General features: G+C 52.3%; 1 protein-coding gene across 1 annotated transcript in view; it reads right to left on the reverse strand.

Moving 5' to 3' along the window:
- EMP2 (epithelial membrane protein 2) overlaps positions 1-9,482 on the reverse strand; it is a 52,139-nt gene extending 42,657 nt beyond the window's left edge. The window contains exon 1 of the mRNA XM_003808291.5: positions 9,205-9,482. The gene's annotated coding sequence lies outside the window, so the exon portion shown is untranslated. The remainder of the gene's footprint in view (positions 1-9,204) is intronic.
- Positions 9,483-10,021: the final 539 nt, after the last annotated feature.

Here is a 10,021-nt window from a genome sequence, read left to right on the forward strand (position 1 = left end):
CAGAGAAGGGGTTAGACCAGTACGTCTCACCACCAACCACACTGGGGGCACCTTAAACCCCTGTGCCCTGGCCCCTGCCTCCAGAGATTCTGATATCATTACTTTCAGGTGGGGACAGGAAATCAGCATTCTATCCAGATTCCTGAGGAGATTCTGAAGGGCAGTCAGTCAAGGACCTCTGAGTCAGATCATGTAAGGCCTGGTTTTTGCTTAGGAGCAGTTGAAACTACTGAAGAATTTTAAGTGGGGCAGGGGAAGAGTGACTTGGTCAGCTTTGTCTCTCTATCAGATCCTTCTGGATACATATGGGAAACGGACTGCAAGGCCATAGTGGCTGCGGGGACACAGGTCATGGAGCTTGTGCAATTGTCAAGGCAAAAGATGGCAGCGGTCTGGGCCAAGATAGAAGCCACTGAGATGAAGAGAGGGGATGGATTCCAGAAGGACTGAAGGTTTGCATGAAGAGACAGAGGACTGCTCCAGGCTTCCACTGTAAGCCAGTGATGGGTGGTGGTGGTGTATACTGAGAGGCCACCACTGTTGGCTCAAACACCAGCCTGGTCCACTGCTGTCAGCCTCTCCTGGGCTCTAGGCCCTGGGCTTTAGGGCTCATGACCATCCATCTGAATTTCAAGACACTTTCCACATTAATAACAGAGAGGACTCAAGGCTCCCTGGCCACATTTTACTCAAAACATCATATCACCTGATGATCTAAATATATTCAAAAAAGTCAATGAGGGAGCAGGAGAAAGAGGGGATTTTTCATTTTTCTTCTGTACCCTAGACAGACAAGGGCAAAGACCCTTAAAAGATTTAGGTTGCAGCTGGGCACAGTGGTTCACACCTGTAATCCCAGCACTTTGGGAGGCTGAGGAGGGAGGATCACTTGAGGCCAGGAATTTGAGAGCTGCCTGGGTGACAAAGCGAGACCCCAGTCTCTACAAAAAATTTAAAAATTAGCTGGGTGCACCTGTGGTCCCAGCTACTCAGGAGGCTGAGGACAGAGGATCACTTGAGCCCAGGTGTTCGCGGCTGCCGTGAGCTGTGACTGCACCACTACACTCCAGCCTGGGTGACCCAGCGAGATCCTGTCTCAAAAAAAAAAAAAAAAAAAAAAAAAGATTTAGGTTTCTCTTGACCCTCCCGTAGATGATCTTCCATCCATTGCTAGATAAATTCCATTACAGGGGCCGAGTCCATTTTTGTTCACTACCCGGCACATAGTAAGCAGCCAATAAATATTAGAATGAACACGTGAGGAATAAATCAGAATAGATGACCTGTCACAGAACTCCCAAGTTCAGGAATTAAGGATTATCTCCAGAATAAATGTCACAGCCTGGGAGTTAGTTTCCAAATAGCACCCCCTCGACCCTCCACATGTCTGTACACAGCCCCCCTGTAGCACCCCGCAATCCAATTCTCTGATCCCACTGGCATCTGCCTACTGTCTTCAGAATGCACCTGTCACCCCTCAGCAGACACCATGTTATTCATGCCACAGTTACTAAGCACTCATTCTGGGACGGATGAGGACCTCAAGGCTGGAAAACTGTGATGAGTTAGAGAAACTCCCATCCCCACTCCAAAGACAAATGTCCACTATAAGACAACTGAGACTCCAAAGCATCTCCTCCATCAGTTCTATGAGAGAAACAGAACCCTCACTTCACAGTGAAAGGGAGTGGTCAGCATGGGTTTATTTTGTTTTGTTTTTGTTTTTGTTTTAAGAGATGGGGTCTTGCTCTGTCACCCAGGCTAGGGTGCAGTGGCACAAACTCAGCTCACTGCAGCCTCAAACTCCTGGACTCAAGCGATCCTCCCACCTCAGCCTTCAGAGCAGCTGGGGCTACAGGTGCGTGTCACCATGCTTGGCTAATTTTGGTATTTTTTTGTAGAGACAGGGTCTCATTATGTTGCCCAGGCTGGTCTCAAAACTCCTGTGCTCAAGCAATTCTCCTGCCTAACCCTCCCAAAATTCTAAAATTACAGGCCTGAGCCACCACACCTGGCCACGGTTAACCCCCGTGAACAGCACCCAGACTGGAAACACATTATGTTCATTGGCATCTGCAATGTGATGTTCCAAGGGGGATGCTCCATGTGGACTGGATGACACCTGCTCACACTGGTCACCATTTCCTTGTCTCTGGATTTTCAAAACAGTCCCTAACTGGTCCATCCATGGAGTCTCTGACCCCCCACAGCCAAAGGCATCATCTCTCCCCATCCTCACACCTGCACAACCTCCATTGCTTACCAAGCTCAGGGAAAATGAGGGCATTATTATTGAAGTCAGTAATTCCTGAAGATACTCTCTTGGTTACAGATAAGGCTTGAGATAAGATTGTATCCTTTCAATCCAGTTCCTTCCCTACCATCCCATCAGAGACAACCACATGGACCTACTCCGATGTCTCCTTCCAGACATTGTTCCTCGTATAAACATGTGAGGCCACAGAAAATACAACAAGAATTTCTGTTTATGTTTATATGAATAATACACTTTTCCACATATACTTCTCCTGGTTGTTCTTTTTTTAAATTCAGTAATGCCATAAAGCTCTTTCCATATTGGTACAATGGATAAACCTTTTTTTTTTTTTTTTTTTGAGACAGAGTCTGGCTCTGTCACCCAGGCTGGAGTGCAGTGGCATGATCTCGGCTCACTGCCACCCCCATCTCCTGGGTTCAAGCGATTCTTGTGCCTCAGCCTCCCAAGTAGCTGGGATTACAGGTGCACACCACCACGCCCAACTAATTTTTGTATTTTTGGTAGAGATGGGGTTTCACTATACTGACCAGGCTGATCTTGAACTCCTGAACTCAAGTGATCTGCCTGCCTTGGCCTCCCAAAGTGCTGGGATTAGAGGCTTGAGCTACTGCGCCCGGCCCCTTGTTCTTTTTAACTGCTGTAAAATATTCTGCAAAATGGCTGATGGATATTTAGGTTGCTTCCACTTTTCCTTTTCTCTATTTCTTACCTATCATTGGATATTCTATTCCAGTAATGCTCCGTGAGCATCCTCACGCCTGCTTCCTTAGCCAGGTTCCTGGGGATGTGGAAGGGAAGCCCAGTTCACACTGTGGCCCCCCTCATCCCTCCCTGCTCCATCTCCCTCCCTTCATACACTCAGCACTAAAGACAAACCAGGCACCCACTGCTCCTCCAGCAGGGTCCCTGCTCGCAATCACTGCCTTTTCTTTTTAAAAATTATACTTTTTTTTTTTTTGAGATGGAGTCTCGCTCTGTCACCCAGGCTGGAGTGCAGTGGCACAATCTCGGCTCACTGCAAGCTCTGGGTTCACACCATTCTCCTGCCTCAGCCTCCCAAGTAGCTGGGACTACAGGTGCGTGCCACCATGCCAGCTAATTTTTTGTATTTTTAGTAGAGACAGGGTTTCACCATGTTAGCCAGGATGGTCTCGATCTCCTGACCTCACCATCCGCCCACCTCAGCCTCCCAAAGTGCTGGGATTATAGGCGTGAGCCACCATGCCCGGCCCGTATATGTATTTTTTTTAATTTAAGAGATGGGTTTCACTGTGTCTCCCAGGCTGGAGTATGTGGAACAATCATAGCTCACTGCATCCTCAAAGTGGCCGCAGACTTGAAGTGGCAGCCTCGAAGCCCTGGGCTCAAGCAATCCTCCCGCCTCAGCCTCCTGAGTAGCTGGGAATACAGGTGTGTGCCACCACATCCAGCTAACCTCTGCCTACTCTCTCACTGTTCCTTGTTGCCCGACCTTTCTGAAACCATCACTGCTTGGGGAATTTGAAATATCCTCCCAAGCCCATCTCCAACACTACAGGCTTAAGGAAACCTTTGCACACCACATATGGTGGGCTTCCCTGAAACCACATCTGGTGGCCTTGGTCCTGGAGCTTGCATTCTTTTTTTTTTTTTTTTTTTTTTTTTTTTGAGACAGAGTCTCGCTCTGTCGCCCAGGCTGGAGTGCAGTGGCGTGATCTTGGCTCACTGCAAGCTCCGCCTCCCGGGTTCACGCCATTTTCCTGCCTCAGCCTCCCAAGTAGCTGGGACTACAGGCGCCTGCCACCACACCGGGCTAATTTTTTTGTATTTTTAGTAGAGACAGGGCTTCATCGTGTTAGCCAGGATGGTCTCGATCTCCTGACCTCGTGATCCACCTGCCTCGGCCTCCCAAAGTGCTGGGATTACAGGCGTGAGGAGCTTGCATTCTTGGACTTGTCACCCCCATCGCTAGATGATAACCTCCTCTGAAGACAGGAAAATTCCCCATTGTATTGCCAAAGCCTGCAGCGGCTCACTGCACAGAGTTGCTTAATAATAACCCATCAAGATTAAAGTGAGGAAGCCAGCCTCTCCCTCAGCCTTCCTTTGGTTCAAGCAAACCACAAACAAATCAAGCCACTTCCATGTGCATCAATATATCATCTCTTATGATCCACAGACAACTGGCAAAGGTCATCAGAGTGGAATCATGACCCTCATTAAAGATGAAGGGACTCCCCTGGAAGCTAAGTGGCAGGTCTCGGTCTGAAGCTGAACATAGGGGCCTCTTTGCAAAAGAGGGGCTTGGTCTGGAAGCTCTCAGATATTTCAGGATGAGTCATGTTTCCAAAAAGTGTGACACGTCCATCCCAGCCCCTCTTATAAAACCATCTCCCCAAAAGCAGGCACTCTAGTACTCAGATTTTTGCCAAAAGCAAGGACCACTGTACTTATTAACTAAATTCTTTGAGTATCTTAAAACGTTTTAAAGTTTACAGGATCAACTTTTGTTTCAACCCAAGCAGAAGTATCTGTGAAACCATGGGTTTGTGTGCTACTTACATTTTTTCCCCCAATACCAATCAAGAAGAAGACACAATTATTCTTTTCTGTTTTTATGCCATGGGCCTTTGAGAATTATCTTGTGTGCCGCCAGTGGTAGCACATTTTGGAAAACATTCATAAGATCAACAAAAAAACTTTGGTTCTTATTTATTCACTGCAAATTTCTTAAATTCATTGCATTTTGAGGAAAGACAGTTCAGAGAAGTTTGTGATCAGGTCATCAAAAGAGAAATCTTCAAAGTGCACGACTTTGCTATTGGGAAAAACTTGCTTGATCTTAGACCATGAGCGGTGTGCACTGAGACGCTTGGCTTGTCTGTCTGTATATCCTGCATGGTGATGGCGATTTTGCATCCTAGATTTCTCAGGACAATCATGGCGTCAAATATCACCCTGGTGACCCCTCCCTCAGCTCTGGACCCAGAGTTCCAGGAAGCTTCTAGAAGCTGATGTCATCTAGCCTGTCCCTAAAGAGCAGGAACTGGAGAAGTCTCTTCTTCATCCTCAGTCCCTTTTAGATCAACAGAAGGCCAGCTTGCCAAGGAAGATGAGGGCCCCAGGAATTCAACTATTCATTTTAGCAACTACTCATTAAGCACCGGAGATACTGCATGAACAAAACCAACAGTGTCTCTGCACAGGAAGGAGGGAGAGACTCATTTGGCCAGTTCTCCTCCAGCCTCCTTCCTCCTTATATCCTGCCCCAAGATGGGCCAGCATTCCCAGGGTTCAACAGCTTTGCCCGGGAGCGACCCAGTGCTCAGTGGGAAGTGACCTACTGCCTGAGCGGAGCTCTTGCTCACCGTTGTCCCATCAGCACGGGAGCACGGAAATCCAGCATCCTGGACAGATGACACGTGCTATAAGGGTCCCAGGCCCCGGGGACCTGGGCCTGGAATCCCACTGAACTCCCCTCAGCTGTGGCCTAGATCTAGTCCTGGGTCGGCTGCCAAATTGCTGTGTGACCTGGGCAAGTCACTCCACCTCTCTGAGTGTCCCTAGCTGTCAGTGTCATACTGGGACTTCTAAGGTCCTTATGCCCTGAAATTCTCCAATCTTAGCCCAGGGCTGTCCCGAATGCAGTGAGCTCTCACCCTTTCAGGCACCTGAAGGAGCATGAGTACCTCTGGAGCCGTGCAGGACGGGTGCCCTCATCACCACCACCAGCCTCTGCTCAGGTGTCAGGTTACCAGCCCGGCACTCTCTGGCTGGGTGGCAGCTCTGCCTCTGATATTTTTAGACTCCCCCCTGGCCTGTCCCTAACAAGAGCCAGATGCATCTGATTCCTGCCACAGTGCTGCTGAAATTGCATTCTTTGGCTAACTTCTGCAGGGAGCCAGGCTTCACCACTCCTGGGGTGAGAAGGGGAGACTGCTTTGCCTGTCACCACCACACCAATCCCCATTCCTTCCCTGCACATGCTGAGGCCATCGTCCAAGAGTCAGGCCTCCATCCCTTCTATGATGCCAACTGCCCTCTTCCTTCATTCCAGCTGCTGCTGCCAATCACCTGCCCTCCTGAGACACCCCGACACACACACACACACACCCCTCCTGCACAGGCATCCCGAGGCTGGCCTTTAACTCTCTCCTCTGGGAGAGATCTGCTCCCTTAATCCCAGTGCCTGGGCCCCACCCCACCTTTGGGTAAGTAACATCACCGCCTCCCCTCTGGAACTCCCGTGGCTGGAGAGCCCCGCCCTGTCCCCACCTTAGCCCCTGTAGCCTGTGTCAGAGTCCCCACTTGGCCACAGAGCTGGGAAGCAGCCAATGTTGCCCCCCCCACCCCCCCACACACAATTATCTGACCCCCTACCCCGGCAAAAGGAGGGAGGCTGGACTTCTGCTTCCCAAACAAACCTCGCCAAGCAGCCAGCAGTCCAGCGCCAGCCCATCTGGCCTGGAAGGACATTTATATATTTTCATCTCGACAGACTTCCCTTCCTGGTCCCGTCTGGCGGAGTTTACTATGACAAAGAAGTGGCCTTTGCTGTGCCCTCACTGACCTGGAAGGCTGTATATCAGAGGCGAGGGCAGGAGAGTGTCACTCTATGCCTAGGGTGAAAAATGGGCTGGTTGATCCTCCCTGTTAATTACCTGTTGCTGGAAAATAGGGAGTCTGTGCACATATGCATGTGGTTTTAGCTCCTACTACGAAGATATGTGAGAGGCAGAGAAAAGAAACTGAGGTGAAACATTCACTTCCATTCCAGGAAGAAAGGATTTAAGTGCCATTACTGGGGTAGGGGTGGAGAAGCAGGGACGGGTTGCTAAATGGATATGCTCCATAGCCACAATAAAATGCCACCAAGCCCTTTTAGCCCCTCATTAGCTAGACCCTAATCTGGGGTGGTGCCAGCCAGAGCAGGTGCACCCCCTCCTCCGGCCCGAGGTGGGGCAGTGTCAGCCCCAAGCCTCACCCTCCTCACAGGGACGCTTCCGCCTGGCCCTGCCCTCACCCACTCAGCTGGTCGACTCCGTGGTTTCCAACACAAACACATTCTCTGGATTTCAGGCGCACCTCAGTCTCTCCACTTGAGGGGCAGAGGAGGCTCCAGGCTATGTGGCCAGCCCTCTGCCTCCTACTCGACTCCCTGGTTCCCCATGGGATGGAGGTGGTGAGATCCAAAAACCCTCAGTGGGAAAACAGGTTCTGCACCTTCCTGCCACCTCCACGCCTCTCCCTGGGCTGTGGTCTTGGCATTTGCCAAGGCCCCCGTGGGCATCCACGCCCTGTTTTCCCAAGAAGGGTCTCCCCTCATTCCCTGCAAACCAGCAGGGCATCTCCAGGTGGAAAGAAGGGGAGGGCTTGGGAGGCAGATGGAGGTTCAAGGTCTAGTTCTTTGCATTTACCAGCTCAGTGGCCTTGAGCAAACTGACTTAGATCTCTAGCCTGTTTCCCTACTTGCAACAGGAGAGTGTGCTGGAAACAGCTCAGGGGTGAGGCTCCCAGGGAGAAACGGAGATGGAGGGCGAGCACCAGCCAACTGCAAACCTCCAGCAGCTCAGGTCGCCATCCTTCCCCTTGTGTGACTCCTGGGAAACCAGGACCCCGTCCCTTCCTCGTCCTCTTTAAGCTTTCTTAACTGAAGGCCGAATTCCAGGAAGAGGTGCCCAGCAATAATGTGTCGGTTCTTAGATTTCTCTCTGATTCAGACTGGAGTGCAGAGGTGGCTAAAGGTGGCTTTTAAAAATTTTTATGATAAAATATGCATAACATCATAATCATCATTTTAACCGATGATAAGCATACAACTCAGTGGCATGAAATACCTTCACGATACTGTGTAACCATTGCCACTATGTATACCCAAAACTTCTTCATCCTCCCCAACAAAAACTCTGTCCCATTAAACAGTAACTCCCGGTTCCCAGGTACCCCCAGCCCCTGGCAACCATCATTCTACTTTCTGTCTATAAAATTTGCCTATTGTAGGTGTCTCATAAAAGTGGAATCACACTGTATTTGAACTGGAGGCTTCTTAAGTCCCTCTCCAAGCCCCTTATTTAGACACAGCTGAATTATAAGATCAAGGTGCACGCACGCACACACACACACACACACACACACACACCCTCAAAGCTTGGGAGGGGCAGTGCTCCCTTCCCCAAAACTGAAGCTGGCCTGGAGGGAGAGCTTTGCCCTGTGGTGTCTTCGGAGTCCCCATGTCCAGCCCCACATCTTCACCTAAAAGACCTCCCTGGAGCGTGCTCAGATCTCTGGATTTGGGGAGGGCGTAGAATACACACTACGAGCTGCAGCCACTCCTCCCTCTGGAACCCATGGGTGTGGTCTCGCCTCTTTAAAGCCCCCCAAGCCCTACTAGAGTTGGCAGGGAGAGAGGTGTCATCCCAGCAGCGCTTCCCGGCTCCTCCACCGTTCCTGACCCCCAAGAAGTCGCTCCTCGCCGCTCGGGGGCGCGACGGAGCAGCGGCGGGGGCCTAGAGGGGTACGCAGCCCAGGAGGACCCGCTGGCCCGGCCTGGCGCACCAGTCCTGCCCGCGAGGCGAGTCTGGGGACGCTGCCCGGGAATCCCTCACGCGACCTGGGGATCTCCCTGGACTCCGAGAGCCCCGGGTGTAAGTCCGGCGGGGCGAGGGGAGGCGCCCTGACTCCTCCCCAAACTTTTCCCGCCTGCTTCGGCTCAAAAGGCGTGGGAAGCTGTCCCGGGATGGCGAAGTGGAATTCTGGGGCCGGAGCGAGCGTGGCGCAGACCAGAGGTCGGCGGCATGGGTGGCACCTCGGCCCTCCCGTTACTGTCACCAATTCCGGGGGCTGCTCCCGGTCCAGTAAGTGGAGGGGTCGCGTCCCTGCTGCCCGGGCGTACACGATCCCGGGGCCCCCCGATGTCGCCCCGCGCCCTGGGTGCGCCCACAACTCACCCGGCGCTGGCGGTTGCGCTGGCGGCTGGATCGACGGACTGGCTGGGGGTGCGAGGCGAGGCCGCCGGGCTGTTTTGAAGCTCTGGGCTGGGACTGCGCGCCCTCCCTCCACCCTCTAGGCGGCGGGGCCCCTCCTTCCCCGATCCCGCCTCCCGGGCCGTGACGCCAGGAGCCAGGAGAGCCGAGTGGGAGGGGCCGCCGGCGAAAGGAGGGGGCCCTGGAGGGAAAGGCCGAGGCCGGGAGCGCCCTGGCGCCCCCCCACCACCGTCCCCGCCCGCCTCCCTGCGGCTCTGTGGCCAACTTTGGGGCGGAGCCGGTGGCACGGGCCCGGGGGAAAAGGGAGAAAGGGAGGCTCCTGGGAGCAAGGGGCTTCCCTTCTCTGCAGGTTTCCACATCCCTCTCGTTCTCTTTCCTCTCCTCTTCTCCCCTTTTCTTCCTCTTCCCTAAGGAGTTTTGGAATCCGGGCTCCCTGCTCTAGAACCCCTTCTGTGGCCTTTTATGAACTTCCTGAGCTCGTCCATAATCTCCTCTGTCTCAGTTTCCTCTTCTGGGAATGGGAGTGATTATAGGTCGGAAGGTGATAATACGTCCACAATGTTTGGCTCATGGTACCTGCTCCGTAGACGTCAGCCATTGTTATTTTTATCATCTACCTGGAGTCCTGGCCTTGGTGCGAGATGCCCAGCAACCAGTCTTCAGACTCTTCCAGGACCCCCCGTTCACTCCCCCCACCCCACCAGTACACACACACACACACACACACACTCACACAAAGCACTCCCCACAGCCTTTCAACCCACAGTCCTGGTATTTAGTG

This window comes from Pan paniscus, chromosome 18, assembly GCF_029289425.2.
Source record: "Pan paniscus chromosome 18, NHGRI_mPanPan1-v2.0_pri, whole genome shotgun sequence".
Classification (NCBI taxonomy): domain Eukaryota; kingdom Metazoa; phylum Chordata; class Mammalia; order Primates; family Hominidae; genus Pan; species Pan paniscus.